The 12,141-nt window shown below is 48.4% G+C and overlaps 1 protein-coding gene across 2 annotated transcripts in view; it reads left to right on the forward strand.

Moving 5' to 3' along the window:
• Positions 1-11,456: 11,456 nt before the first annotated feature.
• FHL1 (four and a half LIM domains 1) overlaps positions 11,457-12,141 on the forward strand; it is a 29,850-nt gene continuing 29,165 nt past the window's right edge. The window contains exon 1 of one of the 2 annotated variants that reach the window (XM_035541323.1): positions 11,457-11,697. The gene's annotated coding sequence lies outside the window, so the exon portion shown is untranslated. The remainder of the gene's footprint in view (positions 11,698-12,141) is intronic. The other variant, XM_035541324.2, reaches the window with a different exon arrangement.

Raw genomic sequence — 12,141 nt, forward strand, 5'->3', positions numbered from 1 at the left:
TGTTGCAGGATCAGCTGTGGCCCTCCAGAGCCGGGGTGCAGCCTTTCCGGAGCTGCTGCCAAGTGTCCGAGCTGCTTCAAGCTCCACATGCAACACCCAGCCTGCAAGACTAACGGGCTGTGGGCTTTGCGGGGTGACTGCCACCTGCACCCAGTCGGCGGCTGTGATGGCTGTTTGCAGTGGTGCAAGCCTTTTCTTTCGGCTTGAATAGAGAATAACCGGAAGACGAGGCAAGGCAGGGGGGTGAAGAAATGGTGTCCTTGCTGACAGTCACAACGAAACCTGCCAGGCGCTGAGAGAGCCCAGAGGCAGTGCAGTGTTTGTGTACTCCGTGTCCCGTGCAAGCGTAGCAACATCTCCTGGCACTGCCCGGCATGAGCACCCTGTGTTCCCCTGCTCGCTGGGGCGATGGGGCACTTCATGCCTGGACCAGCCCCAAAACAAGCGAGGCGAAGCCTTGGTGGGTTGGCTGCTTCGGAGTGAGATACCGTGGGGAGACTGGAGAGCCCAAAGCTGGGGAAAGCAGAGGTCGAGCCTGTCACTCCTCAGTGTTGCAGGACAGCACCAGAGGCGTGCAAAGGTCTGCTCTCAGAACGGATTTGGGAACCAGGGGCTCTGGAGCATGTTACTGTGGGGTCATGCAGCCCTTACGCAGGCCATCTCGGTGCTTTTGCTTAATCCAGCCATTACAGTCTATGATGGGCACTCAGAGGCGGCGTGGGGGGCTACAAGATCCCCTAAAGGCTGCAGGAGACACTGTAAGGTTCATAGCTCCAAGGTAGCAGAGCCTTGAACTTGTTGTCAAATATTTAGACACATATATATACAAAAGGATTTGATCTTTCTTAATTGGCCTTTTGTAGGAAATTCCACCATCTGTCCTCGCGAGGGGTGCCAGCGATGCTCTGGCCCCAGGAGTCCTTATATGGCTGCAATCTCCTAACCCGGCGTGTTTCACAGAGTAGTGTGGTCACAGCTACTTCTAAGGACACGTGTGAGCATCGCTCCCCTTCCCGTATGCATAAGCTCCCAGGAATGCAGACAAAGATAAAAAGTGTATAAATTAAAGCCATCAGCTGTATGCAGCGTGTCAGCTCTCCTCCCAGCAGCGGCAAGGTTAGTTATTCCAGCCTACCCACACGGGCTGTGCTGAGCTGGCAAGGCACCGTGGTGCAAAAGATGCTTTGTGAATAGGAAAATACCAGCCCACGGTGCATCAGAGCATTTTGTACTCATCTCAGGCTGAAACAGCAGCAGGAATACTTCCCTTGCCCTTCCTCCTCCTGCAGGCACAAGCTAAACTATGGCCAAGAGCTGCAGGTACCCCGCAGCTACTCCTGAGCACTTTTTGTCCATGAGGGACTTCTGTACCCTGAATTCGGCCTGATCTTTCTGCCAAGGACACCTCCCCCCTCCTCCTCCCTCCATGGCCTGGTGTCCATGGTCCATGACAAGCTCCTGATCTGCTCATTCTCCAAATGCAGCAAGAGAAGCTATTGCCACCTCTCTGCCAGGGTGTCTGTCTCTCACCTCCCCGCTGTATCCTCATTCTCTGCAGCACCTTGAAGTAGCTCCTCTGCACACTGTGATGGATGGCTAAATCTGCTCTTCTGTGATACAGCTTGCTCCTAAATCTTCCAGAGGTACAAGAGGAAGTGGAACAACAGATGCAGTGTTGCTGACTTCTCCCTTTTCCCAGGCAGTTAATATTAATCACTGGTGCTTCAGGATGCATTGTGTGAATTCTCCTAGCCTCTGAAGGTTTTGAGATCTGTAATAAGAGAGAATTGGAAATGCCTCTTTCTCAATGACAGAATTAATACAGTCTTCTTCCCTTCTCCAGATACTCCACCGTATTTTTTAGATTTGGAATAAACATAAAGCTATTTAGCTAAGGTATGTCTGGTTGTGTGGTCTAAGGTCACTATTTGCATTGCTGTCCATTTTTCAAGGTACAAAACCAAGGCAATAGCTGGAGACTGGATTCCTCTGACAGAGCAGACGTGACTACCTGGTGAAGTGAGTGATATAACGCTGCAAAAGCACAAGATATGTCCGGGTCATGTTTTCCACCCTGGGATTTCAGAGCTGTGTCTGCTGCTTACATGAGAATGCCCAAATTGTTACAAAAGGCAAATGAATTTCCCCTGTGACTTCATTTCTGCTTTGCATGGGCTGGTTCACCAGCTGGAGCTTTGTTGCAGAGATATTTGCTGTCGATAAAATGCCTTAGCTTTGGGCCAGATGCCTTAAAGGGCTCAGTGCTATTGTCCCGCTAGAGAGATGCCAGCGCCGTTTGGCACAGTTACATGCCTAAACTCAGCTCCCATCAGCGACTTGTTGCTTCAGCTGGAATCAGCCTGTGCTCCGATGACAGAGCTGATAATAGACTGATGGCACTCGTGACAAGGGTGTAGGGGCTGAGTAAAATATTCCCTGGAAAAAAGCGATCATCCCAGAGATTTCATAGCAAGCACCAAGCCTCAGCAGTGCTCGCAAGGCTGAATTGCATCGCCCCAAGGAGAAGACAGCCGGGGTCGGGCAGCTGTGCCCAGAGGGCACTGGAGCAGCTGTGTTAGCAGCAGCACAGAGCAGGCTGGGCTGCAAGGATCGGCTGATTTGGGGAGGAGTGGGGCAAATCTAATGCTGTAGATATGCTGAGACTGGAAGACGATGCATTGGCACCCTCAGGCTATGAAGAGGAGCGTGAGGAGCACCTGCAGCTTTCTGGGGCATGGATCTGACCCGGGACATCGAGGCGGTGGGGATTATGGTCCGTCTGGAAGTCCCGGACCACAACAAGTGGGACAGTTAATACCTGGCCTTCTCTGTCTGGCCGTGCTCCTGATGCAGCAGAATGAGTAGAGCCAAGGCGCAGAGTGTAAATATTTATACCCCAGTTACCAGGTTTCGTGTTTGGCTGGTCCCTCTTGGCTCCTACCACTCGATGTTTGTGGCTCTGAGTTGCCAGGGACACTCATAGGCTTGCTCGAGGGGCAGAAACCTCTCTGAAGGAGCCAGGGGCATTGCTGCAGCACTTCTCCGAGGCAGCAGTGCCTAGGGCTTGGGCTGGCTCCAGCTGCAGTGCCACAGCACAGCATAACCCCCTGCACCCACCAGGCACCAGCTCCCACATCCTAGCCAGAAGCCCTGGGAAGGGGGCAGGAGGCAATGCTGAGTCCCTAAAAGTCAGCCTAGCAGTGTTTTTCACTGACCGGCTCTGCTGTGCATGAGGGAGGTGGGAAGTGAATACACAGCACCCAGCGGCCTTCTCCTCTTGGGGTAAGGAGGACAAGGACACCTCAGTAAGACGTCTCTAGTGACGCTCCGTTGGAGCACATCCCTTCAGGACCATATCCTCCCCCCGGGCCCTACTGTGAGTGTGTGGATGCTGCGCAGAAATGCTTTTGGTACCACTACGAGGTCAATGTGTGCATCAGCCTCCAGCCTGTGCAGACGGGCTCCGCCACCCTGCGCTGCAGTTTGCTGCTCATTTGTCAAAATCTAAACGGCCTCGGCATACCTCTCACGTTCTTCCCCAGATCCAAAGTCTCTACTGCCAAATATTTTTCCCTGCTGTTGGTTTAGTTCCTTCATCTGTTCCCAACCCTCACCGGAGCTGCCGAGGGAAAAAAAACCTCACAATCTGTTTTTACTGAAGGTATTTATTTCAGTATGGAAGTGGCAGAAAGACAGTTTGTCTATATGCATGCATATATCTGAGATCTTTCTCTTGGGTCTTTTTCAGCTTTGACTGCAACCCATCTTTAAATCACTTTTCTTCAGCAGAGTTCAGCTAAAATGGGAGCTTCCTCATTTTTCACATAAAAGCTGATTCCCAGAAAACTTGGTTTAAACCATAGAAAACTCACCCATGCTCCCTTTGTGCAGCTGAACTAAATCAGCTGAAAAATCTGTTCTGAAATGGAAGGAAAGCAAAAGTCCAGCACAGACAAATCTCCTTCACAGACTGGTATCATGTCTAAAATCTTTTGGTAGAGAAAGCTGCCTGACAGCTATTTACTGCAGCTCTTTCAGCACAGAACTCAGGAAATTGCATTCATAATTTCCTTAGTGCCAAACAGTCTGTAATTTTCCCATGACTATTTCTTTTTTTGTTGTTGTTTGTGATACAAAGCCTTTGAAAAGCACTCAGATTTTCTTTTTGCCTAACTATGAAGCCAACATGAAGCACACAGTTTAAGGGGATACTGTTACCTTGTTTGACATAGGTAATAACCCTCCTCCCCCAACCTTATTAGAGACTAAACCTTCTATAAATAGCCGTATAATTTTAATAAAAGCTTTTTCATGAAAGGAGAGATTGAATTGAGAGAGAAGGTAAGAATACTCATATGGCCAGTACTGTTGGGCACAAGCAACAAGCAGAACAGGCAGAAAGGTGTGACCTGGCTTCTTTTATTACCGTCAGCCCAGGGCTGTGTAGTAAATATGATTTCCAGAACCCTTATGTACAAGAAAAGGACTTGACTCTGGTTTGGCTAGAAGTCTCTTCAGCTGGAGACTTGTGTCAGCTCCAGCCCCTGGGCTGATCCCATCCCTGTCCTGGGACAAGCAGCCTTGTTCCCCACTTTGCTCCGTGATGTGGCACAATCTCCATGTGGTGAGCTTATGGTGGTACCTGGGAACACACCAAATTCAAGCTTCTCCATCACTTCAGATGCTGTTCTCTTACTAAGACTTTCACTGGCATTAACTGTGAGTCATATAAAATTGTGAAGAGCCAGCAGAGCACGTACTAAGACTTGACAGCTCAAGGCTTTCATTCAGACACCCATGAAGACATTGACAGTGGAGGGGACTGGCGTGTGACTCTCATGTCCTGTCCCATATCTGAGCAGAGTGGTCTGGAAGAGGCCGTGGCAGCGGAGGAGGTTTGTGTGAGCCCCTTGCAGTGCTGCTGCTGTCTCCAGCTCTGCTTTGTGAACCTCTTTCTTTTCCATGGGCGCTTGCTTTTACAGCTGATATCTCGACCTCTCCCTGCTGCTTCCTCTCTCTTTCTACCTATCAGTTTCATTTGCAAAGTCTGCATTTTAAACAGAAGCCAAGCAGTTCATTCTTTGATGCAGCCCTCTCTAGGGAAAAAGAAAAAAAAAAAAGTCCTGTTATGCCCTTTTGTACAAGCAGGAACCCAAGTGAGATCAGGTGAACCCCTCCAGCCTGGGCATGCAGACAGGGTGAAGGCAGCCACAAACCAGGAATGTGAGGGACTGCAGGCGCTGCTGAGCACAACTACTCCTTTCTGGGTTACGTCTACACCGCAGCCTCAGAGCCAGGCAGGTAGCGCCTGAGGGACAGATGTTACATGACTCAGCCAAAGTCAAGCAAGACATTTGTAGCAGGATGAGGAATTCAATTTTGGTTCCCTGAGCTGTAGGCTAACTCTCTAAGTTTCAGTCCATGCTGTGCCTATCATTTCTCATATTCGTTTCAATGATCTAATCCAGTTGTGTGTGTTTTTTCATGGTCCTCAGCTTTCTAATTGATTTGATTTTAGCTGCAGACTCAAGTAAAATTAAATTTGTCATGCTTTGAAAAACTCCTTTGCCATTAAAACACTTATTTTACTTATGTTAGCCTGTGGGTACCCTGAATTTTTTTATTATTATTATTATTTTTTTCCCGAGACTAAAATCTAAAGCTAAAATTAATAAAGGAGCCTAATTTTGATCTGATGCCTGGAAGCTATTTTTCAAATCTGGAACATGAAACTTGTGGTGAGCCTGACACCAAGGAAAAAGAACACTGTTAGGGTAATTATGTATAGTAAGATAAAAATAAGCATGTTTTTGGTGGTGATAACAGATACCTTCACAAATCCCCTTGGTATGTTAAAAGTAAAACCTGATATTATATTGCCATCAGTTTACCTCGTTGCTATTAGTATCCTTTGTTTGATAAATCTCTCTGGATATGTATCCACCCAGAATTGATAATAGATAAAGACTAAGAAGAACCAAACCTTGTCTCAAATTTTATCTGGTTTGCTTATGCAAATACTCAAATATTTGATGGATTTCAGTTATTGTTAAGGGGTTGGCCAAGGTGTTTGCTGGAAGGGCCGAAGTCTGGAAACACTTAAACAAATTGTGACCCAGCAGCTGTTGAAGTCAATGGAAACTTACTTGACTTCAGTGGATGGTGGCCGAAAAATTTTAGTCATAGCAGTAGTTCTGCATGAGCAAAGTTATTTGTTTGCCCAGACTATTCCCCATGCTGTAGTCTGTGGGCTCTGCAAGGCAGTTAGACAAGGTTTATACAAACCGTAAGACCAAAAGAGGCTTGTACATGGGGAGGACAAAGCAGAAGTGTGCACGCTTGCAGGGCTAGCGTATCCCATGGGTGTATGCCCAGCTGGAGCATGGCTCCATACAGGGTACCCTGTGGCTTCCGCATCCAGCAGCAGAGGAAACGAAACAACACAAGGACCGTGTGTGTGAATGTGGCTGGAAATGCTGAGCTTCAAATAACCGTGCAGCAGAAAACCTCAAGCCCTACCCTTGGCAGAAAACCTCGTGTTTGAACAGCCCCCTGCAGGCTGCAGATAAATGCCTGCCAGTGCTGCCAACATTCTTTGAAAACTTATATTGTTGCTGGAAAGAGAGGTGGAAACCTTCATTTGTGTTGCCTTTTCAAAATGTACCCACAGAGCCAACAGATGCGTCCATTTTGCAGGGCCCTGGTGCATCATCCTTTATAAATGGGAGTCACCTTCATAATTTTCCATGGACAGGAGGAGCTGTTTGTACTGGGAGAAGCATTTTGGCCTCTGCCAAAGGACAACAGGCAGGCTGACACAGCCGCTCCTCTTAACCTGATAGCTGAGCCCTCCCCGCAGTTGCTTTTTAAAGGTGGGAACGATCTCTAGCTAGATACTCTCTCAAAGTGCAGGTTCTGGTGTCACTCAGGAAAATCTGAGTAGCAGTGATGCCTTGAATAACGCAGTCACTGTAATTACTCAAAGGCATATTTGCTATTGGTCTTTCAGCAGGTGATTTTCCAGTTCCTGAAAATCTCTTTTGATCTGTTGATCCGGGTTTGCTGATGGCATTATAGGGCTATGCTACAGATATATTTTGACATTAAATGGTGGAAAGATGAGTAGGTTAGCAGCAACCAACCCGCCTTTTTAGTGTCTTACTGTCTGCCCCCTAACCTGAGGAGAACTTCCTACTTCATCCTTTACTGGTTTGCACAGCCACAGGTGGAGAACCATCCATAGATACCCCTCAGCAGCAATTTAATCCCCCTCTTTTACATATGCATGTGTGTAGGGTCCAAACTACATTGACAGGAAGAATTACATTGTAAGCAAAGACTGGTTTTACTGCAGAAGCCTTATTCTGTCAGTGGTGCTCTCTGTTTTACAGTTTTATTTACCACCTGGTATTGGAGAAAAAGAAGCTGAGCAAAATCTAAGCAAATCCCGCTTGGACCTGGATGGGTTTGCTGTCTGTAGTGCATTGCTCTAGCATCTTTTCCAGCTAGCAAGGTCATACCAATACTTCAGTAATTTTTTTCTTTGAACATGTGCATGCATACTGCCCTTCACTGCGCTCCACAACAGTGAGGTGGAAATGATGGGGCACCCATCTCCTACTGAGGTTCACTGGTTGAGCTGGCCATTGCTCTTCAGGCTTTGCTTTCTGCTTCCTATTTCAGAGAGCTGACTGATGCCTGTGTTTTGCAGAGGTGCACATGGCCCAGAGCCATGGTTTGCTCCTCGGCTGAGGCAGCCCAGCCACTTGAGCACATTAAACTCTGTGGAAAAAGGGTTTACATCACCGATGTTTTAACCACACCGTTATAAAACCCCCAAAGCCCCACCCTTCCTTACTCCCCAAGAGGAATGACTCTGAAATAGTTCAGCTTTTCCATTACTTTGCCTGCCTGGAGACGTTTTGCTAATGGCCTGCACGGTAATTAGTGCGTTGCAGGTGAGGCCCAGCTGCCTGCAGGGTGGGGGCTCAGCTTGGCCACGAGCTGTCCCCTGAGCAGCAAAATGGTGGGGCAGTGCAGGGCAGGGAGACTGCTGCATCTACTTCCCTCTTTCTTTCTTTCTTTCTTTTTTTTTTTTTCCTTTCTCTCCTCTCTTTTTGTATCCCTTGAAACACCTCCAGGAAGGTTTCCTGTGCTCATGCACTGGCAGGAGGTGGTGGTGGTGGTTGCACAACTGAAGCCCCCAAATGGCTGCCTCCTTCAGGCTGCAATTTGGGAGAAGAAAAGGGCCCTTCCAGTTGGTTTTGTAGGAAGGAGAAATGCTGCTTGTGAGAAAGGAGGTTTTCCCGGAGAGAGCTAATGGAGGGAACTGGTAATTACCCCCACATGGAGTGGGGCAGCTGTGGGACGGGCTGTGATGAGAAGGAAGAGCTGAGGCAGCTGGTATGGCTGAGGCACAGGTCAGGTCCCCTCATATCCTGCATGCCAGGAGAAGAGACCAGCATATGTGGAGAGGCTACTCGTGTTGGCCTGGAGAGCTGTTGTGGCTCTGCATGGCTGTGGTGTCCCACAGAGGACAGGTGGGTGCAGTGGCCCCGTTCCCTCACACTGGGTGGTTGTAACTGCTGTTAGCCTTGGCCTGGGAGCGCTGTGTGGGGCATGTCACCCCCAGCATGGTGTGTGGAAACCAGGAGGACAGCCAAGCCCTCCCAAGTGGTGCGCGAACCTCCTTCTGCATGGATGTACCCCAAAATGGCTTCCTTCTGAAGAGCATCGACTTAAAAAAATGGGCCCGATGGTGCAGAAGACTTCTCCTCTGTGGATGCAGAGTGACTGAATTAAAACAGACTGGAGGTCTCAAAGTGGCGAAATATTCGATGCCTTCTTCCTTGCAGTGTGGACAAGATCTCCTGCCCTCAGGTAAGATCTGTGCTTTTGTGGGGGGTACTGTCCTGCTCCGTGAGGTTTCTTGCAGGGCACTCCGCTGTGAAGCGGCTTCCTTGCCCAACTGTATGAGCTCCGCTATTTCCAAATAAAGTTTCCCAGTAGTTAGCTTTTGGGTGAGTAATTCAACCGACCTAGTTTTAAGTGCTTCTGCCCATAGTTCATTTTGTTTGGATAGCCAGTCAAGGATACATTAGAATCCTCTTTTTTTTTTTTAAAAAAAAAAAAAAGTTTTACTGTGTTTGCCAAAAATCAGTGTGTGCAATATCTGGGTATATTCCTTAGCAAGCAATGGTGATAGTGTGGGGTTGACTCAGAGTTGTCTCAGCCCTGTGAAATGAGTTGTGTCATTCTTGCAGTTTATTCTTGTTTAATACAGCACTTTGGCAGAGGCTTTTATAGTGCCATGTTGTATCTGTAATACAACAATGCCTGAGTGCCTTTTCTTTGACTTCAGTTGCATACTGTCTTTACTTTCTAAATCACTTTTTTTTTTTTTTTTTCAAACAGATTTAAGTTGCTGTTTTGATATGTGTGAGGTTAAGAGTGCTTAAATTTTTCTGTGTCAGGTATATAGGTCATCTTAAGTCTGCAGATTTAAGGTCTGGTACTGCGAACACTCACTTGCTGTCAGGAGCAGCAATACTGAAGGTGGGGCAGAGCAGTTCTCTGTGCCACGCGCCTTCATGGCCCTTTATTCTGCTGCTTCTTTGGATGTGATGTTGTGCCTATGAGGCTGGCCGGGAAAGCCAATGGGGTCTGGAGAAAGCAGTGTGTGCAGGACCAGGCTTTTAGCTGAAGTCTGAGGAGAGCAATGAGTTGCTCAAATAACACTTTGCTCTGCTGTAATCATGGGGGGACTTGTAATAGCGACATGGAACACCTTAAATAGATTTTGTTGTTTAGCTGCTATGCCATTAGGCTGATAGACATTGTACCTTAGAGCTGTTTTTGATGGTGGCTGGTGTTTGGGATTTGACGGTGAAATCTCCAGTTTGCATTGTTTGTAGATGGCGTCTAACGTTTTAAATAGGAGGTGGAGGGTCCTGGTGGCAGGCAGGCACTATTCCCTGCGCTTGTTGCACTGCTGGTGGGCTGCAGGTACCTGCCAGCGGGCCTGCTTGCTCATTAGAGTGATTGTGCTCCTCCAAGATGCATCTGCAAAGATGCAGGGTCAGTCCCCGAATACCCCTGTGGTGGCAGGGGTAATGACCCGTCCACCTCTTGTCAGGAGGCTTTTGCTAAGTTCCTGTTGAGAGAGCCACTAGGGAAAACCTCTTTCTGATGGTAACTAAGTTTTTATGTGGATTGGGAGAGCTGCTGGGAGAAGAAAAAAAAAAAAAGAAGCAAGTTTAGATTCTAGACAGCTTTTAGATTTCCTACGAGTATTTAGATTTCTGTGAAAATGGATCAGTTCAGTCTATAATGCTAAATAATATGGGTGTTTCATATCTGTATTCTATGTATGCCTGAAATTTTTCTTGGCAGGTGGTGACAGTCTGAGCCTTGAACTTCAGGACAGCCCAGCTTTCTTGTAGCTGCAAGGAACATTGTTAATGTGGATGATGGGGATGTTGGAAGAATGTGGTACTCACCTGTTTGCATGGAAAAACAGACACACAGAAATGCAGATGCTTCTGGAAAGAGTGTGTTTACTCCAGTGTAGTGTTTTTCTTTTTACTAAACAAGCAGAAATCCCTTGGCCCATGTATTGTGATCTGCTTTCCAAGGATAGCAGTGGTATACCCAGAGTACTCACCCTGCCTCTCCTGTCTTTACTCAGAAGCTCTGTGGTTCTCTAAGGCACCACAAAAACCTATTTGTAATGCAAGAGCTCCAACCCAAGCACCTCCTGTGGAAAATAAACTTGCTGGGCTATGTATCCAATAGGAGGAGCATGGAAGAAAGCAGGACAAAGTTGGAAGATATATGAGCAGAAAACAAATGGGATAAGGGATGGGGGAAAACCAGAAGTGAATGTTGTCTCAGATTTGCCTGGTGTGCAGCACAAACAGGCAGATTTGTTTAAATGTAGGAATGATTTGCCACCTGACAGTACTTTTTCTATATTTGCTTTGAAGAAAATATTCATCTTTTGGTATCGCTTAAACTGTGTTCTCTTCAGCCGGGTTCCTTCTCTGCCTGCAGGCTGCCGACTTGAAACACATCCCTGCTGTTTGTTTTCTGTCCTGGAAAACTCTGTCTATGAACCTGACGGTGGCACACATCATGGCAGAGCTGCCAGGAAATGTTTCAGCTTTGGAAGAGGGTAGCTTGGGCAGGATGGGAGACCGATGACATATTCTCCCCCTGACTCCCCAGACAAAGTTTTTGTGCTGTGTTCTCCATGTGTGAAATGCTCTGGGGGCCACCCTGGGGGTAGCAGTGCTTTGCCCAGCCTGCTGAACCCCATGAGTCCCAGCAACAACTGTGGGGGAGTGGGAGAGCAGCCACGCCAGCCAAGTGCCGTTGCTGGTTGGGTTTTCCCCCCAAAGGGCTGGTGCAGAGGCCCTGGGAGGAGCAGGCTGTTCCCCCCCCCTCCAGCTGCTCCCCAGGCAGGACCGGTGCTATTGGCTGGATTAATTTTTTGCAACGCGCCTCCCTGCTATAAGTGTCTAACCAGGGGCTGTCCGGCCAGGGGCTGGAGGCACAGCCCTGGACAGAGGCGCTCCCACGTCCTGCCCGCTGCCGCAGCACCGCGCACAGCTGTGCCGAGAGCTGTGCTCCATCCCTTCCTGCTCCTGCTCCGGGCAGCAGCCACCTCGCAGCAGCTCCCAGGCTCTCCGGCAGCCAGTAAGCACATGCCTCCGTCTCTCCTTTCTCGAGCATCATCTTGCCGAGCAGCTCAGGGAGACTTTCAGCATCCCGCGCTTTGCGGGTCTTCGGGTTTCAGGGTTCGTGCTGGGTCTCCTCTGCCTTGTGGCTGCTCTCCTGGGGAATTGGCCGGGGAAGGGTTTGTGAGAGCAGGGCTGGGGGAAACGGGAAGTCTGTGAGTATGCAACGTACTTCTGAAACACTCTTCTTAGCAAACAACTTTTTCATGGATCACCGAGTTAACCTCAGAGACTGCCTCTGTTTTAGGGGGTGTTTTGGGTGTGGGATTTATCCGAATTCTTGCTTCTGATTTCTCTCGCATCCTTTCTCTGACGCGTGCCTTCCCTCCTGGAAGGTGATGGCTTTGAAAGTACAGGCAGCCACTGGGGTATAAATATAGCTTTTTCTCTTTGCTTCCCAGCC

This window comes from Cygnus atratus, chromosome 13, assembly GCF_013377495.2.
Source record: "Cygnus atratus isolate AKBS03 ecotype Queensland, Australia chromosome 13, CAtr_DNAZoo_HiC_assembly, whole genome shotgun sequence".
Classification (NCBI taxonomy): Eukaryota; Metazoa; Chordata; class Aves; order Anseriformes; family Anatidae; genus Cygnus; species Cygnus atratus.